Raw genomic sequence first — 9,492 nt, 5'->3', positions numbered from 1 at the left:
GTAGGAGCTAGCCTAGATGCCCATCTCTGAATGACTGGTTAAAGAAAATGTGGTAAATGTCACCATAGAATTCTATGCAACAGTTAGAAGCAGCAAGCTAGATGTAATTAGCAACAAGCTACACATTAACAACATAGTGCTGAATGAATAACAAGGGCAGAATAGCAAAATGCCATTCACATATACTTAACATGTGTAATATACACATAAAACAGCAGTATGCATTTTGCAAGGGCACATCATTTTTCAAATATATACATGTGTGTTTAAGTAAATGCCAATGGGGATCAGAGTATCCATGGATATAAAAGGAATACAATTAATATTAAATATTAAAACAAGAGGGGCATTCTACTGATGGTGATAAAGTGCTTTACACTAATGAAAATGGTTACTCAATCTTTTATACCTGTGGTCTAAAATTAAATTTAGGGAGGAAGAGGAAGAGAACAATAGGATAGTCTATTCCAAAGTGTAGATGGTGAATCTGAGAACTATGGACCCAAATGGACTATTTGGGTACACAATATGGCAAACAAATATTTGCAAAAAAATAAGAAAAGTGCTGAGAGAAATGTTCACACACTGTTAGCAAATATTGACAATAGAATGACTAATTGCACTGAGTTTGAGAAAATTTCATAGAGACTTCAAGGAAAAATTAGGAAGGTCTCTGATGGTTAAAGGATGTAACAAATAAGGAATTTATAAGCAAAAGAGAGTAACTTGTAAAATATGGTTGGATAGATGTTACAGCATGGTGTTGCCATGCATAGAATGCAGAAAACATACGTAGAGAGAAAATACTGCATACATTTTTTTGAAGTTAACAATTTCAACTTTATTCAGAGCTTATTTTTAAAATGTCAAGTATCAACACAGTTTTCATTTTATAATTTTAATTTTGGAAAGGAATTTAATAACATTCCCATTTCTTTTACCTTATTTTAAAAGTTAAAAAAAAAAAAAAAATAAAATAAAAGTTATTTTAACTTTATTCAGAGCTTATTTTTAAAATGTCAAGTATCAACACAGTTTTCATTTTATAATTTTAATTTTGGAAAGGAATTTAATAACATTCCCATTTCTTTTACCTTATTTTAAAAGTTATTTTTCACATATCATTAGTAGTCTTCTGAGTTATTACTTTCTTTTTTCTTTTTTATTTTCCTACTTCTGCACTGGAGAGAAATAATCTAGTATATAAGACCATATATTTCTGTACCTATTTTCTGTATACATTAATCATTATGTATTAATTCCCGAAATAACCACTAAAGACCCTCTGTGGAACAGGCATCATGCTAGATGCTGAAGAAATTTTGAGTCAAATGGAATAAATTAAAATAATCAAAAGAAATCCACAAATTGGGAGAAAATATTTGCAAATAACATATATCTGCGAGGGCACTTGTATCTAAAATATACAAAGAACTCTTAAAAGTCAACAATAAGAAACAACTCAATTAAAAAATGGGCAAAAGATCTGAATGGACACCTCACTAGGAAGATACACAGGTGACAAATTAGTGTATAAAAAGATGCTCAACATCATACGTCAATGAAGAAAATTCAAATTAAAACAACAATAGGATACAACTATACACCTATTAGAATCACCCAAATCCAGAAAATTGACATCACCAAATGCTAGCGAGAATGTGGAGCAATAGGAACTCTCATTCAGTGTTGGTGAGAATACAAAATGATACAGTCACTTTGGAAGACAGTTTGACAGCTTCTTACAAAACAAAGCATAGTCTTAGCATAAGATCTAGCAATCTGATTCATATTATGTCCATACATAAACATGTATGAAAATATTTATAGCAATTTTATTAAAATTGCCAAAATTTGGAAGCAACCAAGATGTCCTTCAGTAGATGAAATGGATAAATAAACTCTGGTACATGCATAAGATGGAATATTATTAAACAATAAAAAGAAATGATCTATTAAATCCACAGAGACATGGAATAATCTTAAATGCGAACAACTGAGTGAGAGAAGTCAGTCTGAAAAAGCTATGCACTGTATGATTCAAACTATATAACTTTCTGGAAGAGACAAAACTACAGAGACATTAAAAAGATCTATAGGGAGAGGGAGAGAGGAGGGCTGAATAGGTGAAGTACAGGTGATTTTTAAGGCAGTATAACTATTCTCTATGATACTGTAATGGTGAATTTATGACACTAGACGTTTGTCAGAAACATTGAACTGTACATCACAAAGAGGAAACTTTAATGTAAATGACAGAGTTTAGTTAATAATAATAATACCCATATTATTTAATGAATTGTAACAAATATATCACACTAATGCAAAATTAATAAAAATGGAAATGGGAGGAAGGTACATGGGAACACTGTACTTTCTGCTCAGTTTTTCTGTAAATCTACAACTACTTTAAAAATAAAATGTTAATTAAAAAAACTTAAAGAAAATACAAAACATAGTTGAAGTATTTCTAGAAAATGATGAAAATAAAAACAATATATAGACTAACACTTGTAATACATCTAAGTCAGTGTTCAGAGGAAAAAAATGCATAACTTTAAGGACCTATATAGATTTTTAAACAAAATAAAAGAATTAAGCATTCAATTTTTTAAATCGAGTAATAATAGATTAAACAGAGATAAAGCAAAAGACTTAAATTATGAAAGCAATATTAAATGAATTAAAGAACAAAAAAATACAGCAGAATTAAAATAAATATATAATGTTCTTTGATAAAAGAACATAAAAAAAGCAAACCACTGTTTAAATCAAGGAATAAAAGTAATGAAATCAAAGCCTAAAGAATGATTAGAGGAGAACATAATTCATAGATAAAAATAAATTTCACAAAACATTAGAATATTTTTTCTGATAATATTCAAATAAAAAAATTTTAAACCTAGATTAAATCGGTAATTTAATAGAATAATAAAGTTTACTTAAACTGATCTTAGAGAAAATTTAAATTCAAATTGACTAATTTCTGCAGAAGGAAGAAAAAAATTTGTAAATTGCTACTCTCCACATTGTAAAAATAACAGACAGATTGATGATACATAGATAGGTAGATTGTAGATAGATAGATGATAGATAGATAGATAGGTAGATAGATAGACAGATAGATAGATAGAAAAACAACAAACACTAGGAATAAATTATTTCATAGGCAAATTTTAACAAACTCTAACTAATTGATAATCCCATGCTAGTAAAATTATGACATGACATAAACATATTATAAATTAGTCCATAAATATTAATGAAAATATTCTAAAAAAGATTCACAAAACTTAATTGAATCTCAGTAGAGATTATTTCAAGATTTCAAAGATGTTTCAGTATTAGAAATTCTCTTTATATAAAACACCAAATTTATACATTTAGGGAGAAAGCTATATGTTCATCTCTATAATTGCTGAAAAGACAGCTGGCAAAAATCAACAATTCTTGATAAATACATTTAGTAATAGAGAAAGTCTTGGTTAACATTTCTTAATTAGTTAAGATCAAGAGTAACTGAGAGAAAGACAATATGTCTGAAGGGCAGAAAATGAGAGGTACTGAAGCATAGAAGGACTTAGATGTAGATGAACAATGTCATGAGGTTTTATGAGGAAGTCAGGAAGTGATTTAATTAAAAGTAGAAGATTTGAGTAGATAGCCAGAGAGATGATAGGTAGAAAAGAGATTAGAAACTGGCGAAGTAATGGAATATGTACACAGATTCTCAGATTAAATGCTGTGGAAAACAAAGTTTCTGTAACTTGAATGTCCAGTCCAAACACAACATGTTAAAATGTAGATCCAAACACAACATATTAAAATGTAGATTCAGATTGAGTTATTCTGATGATGCCACCCTGCTGGTCTATGAACCGACCACACATTGAATAGCAGGGTTGTTGCTCACAGACCTAAAAGTTGGTAATGCTTGAACTAAATTTCTCTGACTGCTTGTCCATTCTGTTGCATATTGGGGAATATATCATTCAATGAGAAAAATCAAGTAATGAATGGGAGCAGATTTTCAGGAGAAAAACATAGTTTTCTTTTAGAATTCCTAAGAATTTTCTTTGATTTCTCCTTAGACTTTTTTTTAATATTGTCTTACCTGCCCAAACCATATTTCTCTGACCCCTTCTCACCAACAGAAAATATTTTCTATCCCAAAATGCATGAGATTATATTAGTCATAAATGAGTTTTAGTACTGCTAACACTTAAAGTATATTTTCTTTCTAAGTTTACAACTGAAAGAACATTGGATCATTATGTGTGTGTGCTGTATAAGTCATTTTATAGATTTTCCTTGACCAATACAATACATACTTTTAAGATTTAAAAGATACTCGTCTATAGCCTGTGGGATAGGTAAAAACTATTAGCACTATCACCTATAAAAAATATGTATTTCTGTAGCTACTGTTTCACTAGCTTATTTGTTTATTGTTTGCATGTATTACCCCCTCCAGAATAGTATCTAATTAATTGTTTAATTTTCTTTCTAGCATTGGTATCATGGCCATGAGAATATACTTGGTATTTGAGAAAAAGTATTCACTACTTTGATACATTTATTTGAGTAATCACTTATCCTGGGGAATGTTCATGGCAATTGACCCTCAACAATCTAGATGCCTTTATATATGGAAATGAGGCTAGAGAGTAAATCAGTAGCTGACTTTTGAATAACTTCCTAACTTTGCACTTTTCCGTAAGTGAAGCATTAGACTGCCCAATTTATAACTTCTGGATTTGAATACTTAGAATGCCCTTATGCAACTGACCAATTAAATGAGGCACAACTATAAGAAAACATACAGTCTCAACAATTCTTTGTCTTGATTTTCCTTACTAGAAAATTAAATCCATCCAAAAGATTATAAGCTTAAGCAATGGCTTTCTTTGTGCTAATCAATGTAGGCAGAGGTGTACAGTGTCATTCTGTTGAAACTAAGCATGGTTGCATGATTGGCTCAATGCCCTTATGCTGTCCAAAATGTAAATGATCATTCTACATATTTTATCAGTTAGCTTTTTATAGTAAATGCTGTACAGTGGATTACTGACTTGAATTATTTATGGTAACATCATCTTATAGACTGATTGAAATGCATATGTTATAAGCAACATATTAAAGTAAGAGAACTAAAGGTTATCTCTGGGGATATTGCATTCAAAGAATATACATGTAGCTTCAAGTTTTCTATAGTGAATATAGGATATAATTTTTCACACGTATTTTTCCCTCATTAGTCATATGCAGATCTTTACTTGGTAGGGTCTTCAGAATTCGATTAACTAAAAGTTGTGAATTTAAAAAACTGTTGGGATCAGGCAGATAATGAAAAATAAATTAAGAAAGCTCAGTGGTAAAAGAACAATAACCAGTGGTTGGGACATGTGAAAATAGCAACAACATGTGCTACAATGAGCAGCTGCTTTTCAGCCCCAGCCCCCAGATGTCACCAAGGAATGTAGATTTCTTAGATGTTATTTGTTTTTTAGTTTCTTAAATGCTGAAACAGAATGCTTTTAAAGTCTTTCCAGTGCAAGGAGACTAGTTGTGCATTTTTATTTATAACCTTTGGCTAATTATCAATTTAAATAAATTTAACCATCCTTTCAAATTCATATTTTAATGGTTTTTCTCTGTATCTTACTAAAAATAGTTAACATTATTTGAATTATTAGGGAGTGAGATACCATGAACATGCTAAACTTTACACAAGTTATCTAATTTCATCCACACAATAACATAGTCAAGTGCCGTGGGCACCTTTCTTTCACATAGGAGATGTGGGGAATTTACTGCACCAGGAAGTCAGTCTTCAGGAACAGTGCCCCTAACATCTATGTACACCATTCTTCAAATAATGCACATAGAAGATAAATGTACCCATATGTACAGGTACAGATGTAGCTCTGTTTACCTATCTATCTATCTATCTACCTACCTATCTATCTAATAGAATTACTGTCCATGTTATGAATATCTACTTTTAATCAAGTTTCTTTTCTTATACTGCAGATAAATATTGCCATTTAAAATTACTTTCTCAAACTAGTTACTATTTCATCCACATTAGTTCATCTGCCACTTTCCTTTATAATTCACTCTTCCTGACTTTGTGTGAGTTTTACCATTTAAAAAGCCTTTCCCTACTTTTTCTCCTCTTCACCTTTGTATTCATTACATTATTGAGCCTTCTCAAAAAACTTCCAGATTAAATGTACCTTACCATGATTATGCCTTTATTTTCTTTCTGTTTAGAATGTATGACCTATATAATTTATTACTTAGAATTATATAGTATTTTAAATGTACTAATGCCAATCAAATGTGCTTATGTTGTTTAAAATATAGGTTTTAGGATTTTTGAAATCAAAGATCAACATTTCTGCTTTTTTCTATTAATTTTCTTTCTTCCCCCCGAATGCCTAGCCAGCACCAAGAACACATTAAGGACATTCAATAATTGCTTGTTAAATGAAAGAAAGAATGAATATTTGAGAATTGCCTAGAAAACTGTGAGAGTATCCTTTTGACCTAAAAACATTTTACTAGCATCTTCCAGGAATGCCAGAGTTAAGAATATAATTACTAATATCAACAAAAATTTCTTTTATCTGGATAATGTTTTGTTTTCTGAGCAAAATCCTGATGTACTTTGAAAGTTAGGCCTGATGTTAACCTCAAGAGTATATGATAGATAGAGAACCAAGTTCATGGAACCAAGTTTGAACCCAGGAACCCAAACTACCCATTCTTATGTCAGACCGTCCTTTTTTATTTTTGAGTTCTTAACTCCCTTAGCTTTATCCCCCTTTTCTGTGAAATTAAGGATTTGAGTAGACAATCTTTAAGGCCGCTTCTAGTTCTAAACTCTTATACTTTATTAACCACAACTTGTTGCCTCAGTTGGCTCAGAGGTTCAGCTTAAACATCTACTGGGGGACATTCTAGCTTTTAACACTGAGCAGAGGTCATACATAAAGGAAAAGTGGGTAGGCGTGTTAACAAAAGCAAGCTGAGAACAAGAGAAGGTAAGGGCAATTAAAACTCCCAGAATAATCACATGGTAGTTCATTTCAGTTCAATTTCTTTTCCGTTGTGTTTTGCTGGGAAATATGACCATTAATGAAACATAAAGACCAAGCTTTTTTTTTTTTTTATTTTTTTTGCGGTACGCGGGCCTCTCACTGTTGTGGCCTCTCCCGTTGCGGAGCACAGGCTCCGGACGCGCAGGCTCAGCGGCCATGGCTCACGGGCCCAGCCGCTCCGCGGCATGTGGGATCTTCCCGGACCGGGGCACGAGCCCGTGTCCCCTGCCTCGGCAGGCGGACTCGCAACCACTGTGCCACCAGGGAAGCCCACCAAGCTTTATTTTAATAGTTTTCCCCCTCTTTTCTCTCAAGTCTCTCTGTCTCTCTTTTATATACCATAGCTCAATCTAATATTCCACCCTCTTTTCTTCCCCTCTCTAAAAGGAGGCAAACTATACTGACAGAAGAAAAGATTAAAATGTTGCTAAGTGGAATGGTCAAAAAATTTACAATTACCTGGACATTTTAAGAAAGATGAAATTAGTTGTTGATACAGATGACATGAATTACAGATAGTTCATTTGTCCAATACCTAAGCCCTACATAGGCATCCTGGATCTTGGCAGGTGAAAGGGGTGTTTATATCTCAGGAAGCCATAAGAGTGTCTAGTGCCTAGCAATATTAATTTTCTTCCTCTGACAAATATTTCCTCTGACAATAAGGTTGTGAACTTTAGTTCAAATTATTTTCCTAACATTCATATACTCACTGCATTTTTTTTGTTTTTAGGCATATACTTCCAAAAAATATGAAAGTTGAATTGCTGAACAAAAGAAATGAGTTCCCTTATACTTTTATATCAATGAGGGTCCAGTTAGGAGACAAAAAATACACTAGTAATTTAAACAAGGAATCTTTATTATTAAGAATCATTAACTTATACAAAGCCTTTAACTACTAAAAGAGATATAAGGAACCCTATGGAGTCCAGAATTTGCAAGTGCAAATAAACACTTTATACTATTACTAAGTTGAAGGATACTGGACAGTGAAAGAAACTGAGGACTTAGGAGAGGTTCCTCCACCCAAGGCTGAGATTTCAAACTCTTTGCAGAAGGCATGGCTAGAGAGAGACAAGCAGTCTTCCAGTGGCAACAAAGCTTTCTAGAGGATGCAGGCCATTGCTGATCTACAGAAACAGTCTGCCATTGCCAGAGGAAGTGGGCAGATGTGAGCTGGTCTGTAGAAGTAAGTTACGTGTTGGTGAGACAGTTGCCTGAGGTCTCAGCTGTACCTTCTTTAGAAGCAACCTCATAAAGGATAGTCAGTTGCTTGATGATGGATGAAGTTCATCTGTAAAAGCAGCCAGCCAGGTAGGAAGAGCATGGCTTAAAAGTAAGAGCACAGCTGTGAAAGACAGTGAGGCTAGAAACTGTCTATAAAGTCTCATGAAGTGAGAGCCACCAGGCCTCACCTCCTGCACTGGATAAAATATGGAGGCAGCACCCAACCTGAGGGAAGTGGCTTCTTGTCACTATCACCTCACTATGTCGCTCCAGCACTCATTATTGAAACAAAAACCCAACAATGTACCAGCTAGAGAAATAGAAATACATACAGGGTCCACAAAACTGGGAAAAAAGAAGGTTGGGTTTGGAGTGGAGAGACTATAAATGATAGCTGGCCCAATCTTTTATCACTGAACACCTTGCCTTAAAAAAATTGAACTTATTATCCCTAGAGCTTACCGGAGAGGGAATCTAGATCAGTGCTTTATTCTACCATTTACTTTGCCATTTATTGTACCTTTTATGTTCCTCATTTAAAGTAATTTGGAGGCATGCTAGCATCATTTCAATATGAAAACATATGATGACAGTCTATTAGGTTGAAGGAAGAAACCTGTGTTTACTTGATTTCAACCAAATATTTTAATAAAATGCTTACTTTGGCAGGTTCAGGTACCTCACTAACCAATAAAATCTGTGCACGTATGCCTTTCTAAATTTCTTCCCCAAAATATATGTTTATATTAGCGGGGACATGGGATTAGAAATAGGAAAAACATATATACATATACATATAAAACATATATACATATATACATATAATGAAAAATCATTCCCAAATGTGATATTAGCCTATATTTTGGTCTTATTCTTAAGAGATTAAAATTAAAGACATTACTGATTATAGAACTTCAGATATTGTTCATTGCATGTATTCAGTTAAAAGAAGATTTATCGGGCTTCCCTGGTGGCGCAGTGGTTGCGCGTCCGCCTGCCGATGCAGGGGAACCGGGTTCGCGCCCCGGTCTGGGAGGATCCCACATGCCGCGGAGCAGATGGGCCCGTGAGCCATGGCCGCTGGGCCTGCGCGTCCGGAGCCTGTGCTCCGCAACGGGAGAGGCCACAGCAGAGGGAGGCCCGCATACCACACAAA

This window comes from Physeter macrocephalus, chromosome 7 (assembly GCF_002837175.3).
Source record: "Physeter macrocephalus isolate SW-GA chromosome 7, ASM283717v5, whole genome shotgun sequence".
Taxonomy (NCBI): Eukaryota; Metazoa; Chordata; class Mammalia; order Artiodactyla; family Physeteridae; genus Physeter; species Physeter macrocephalus.
Note: the sequence above shows the minus strand (reverse complement) of the source record.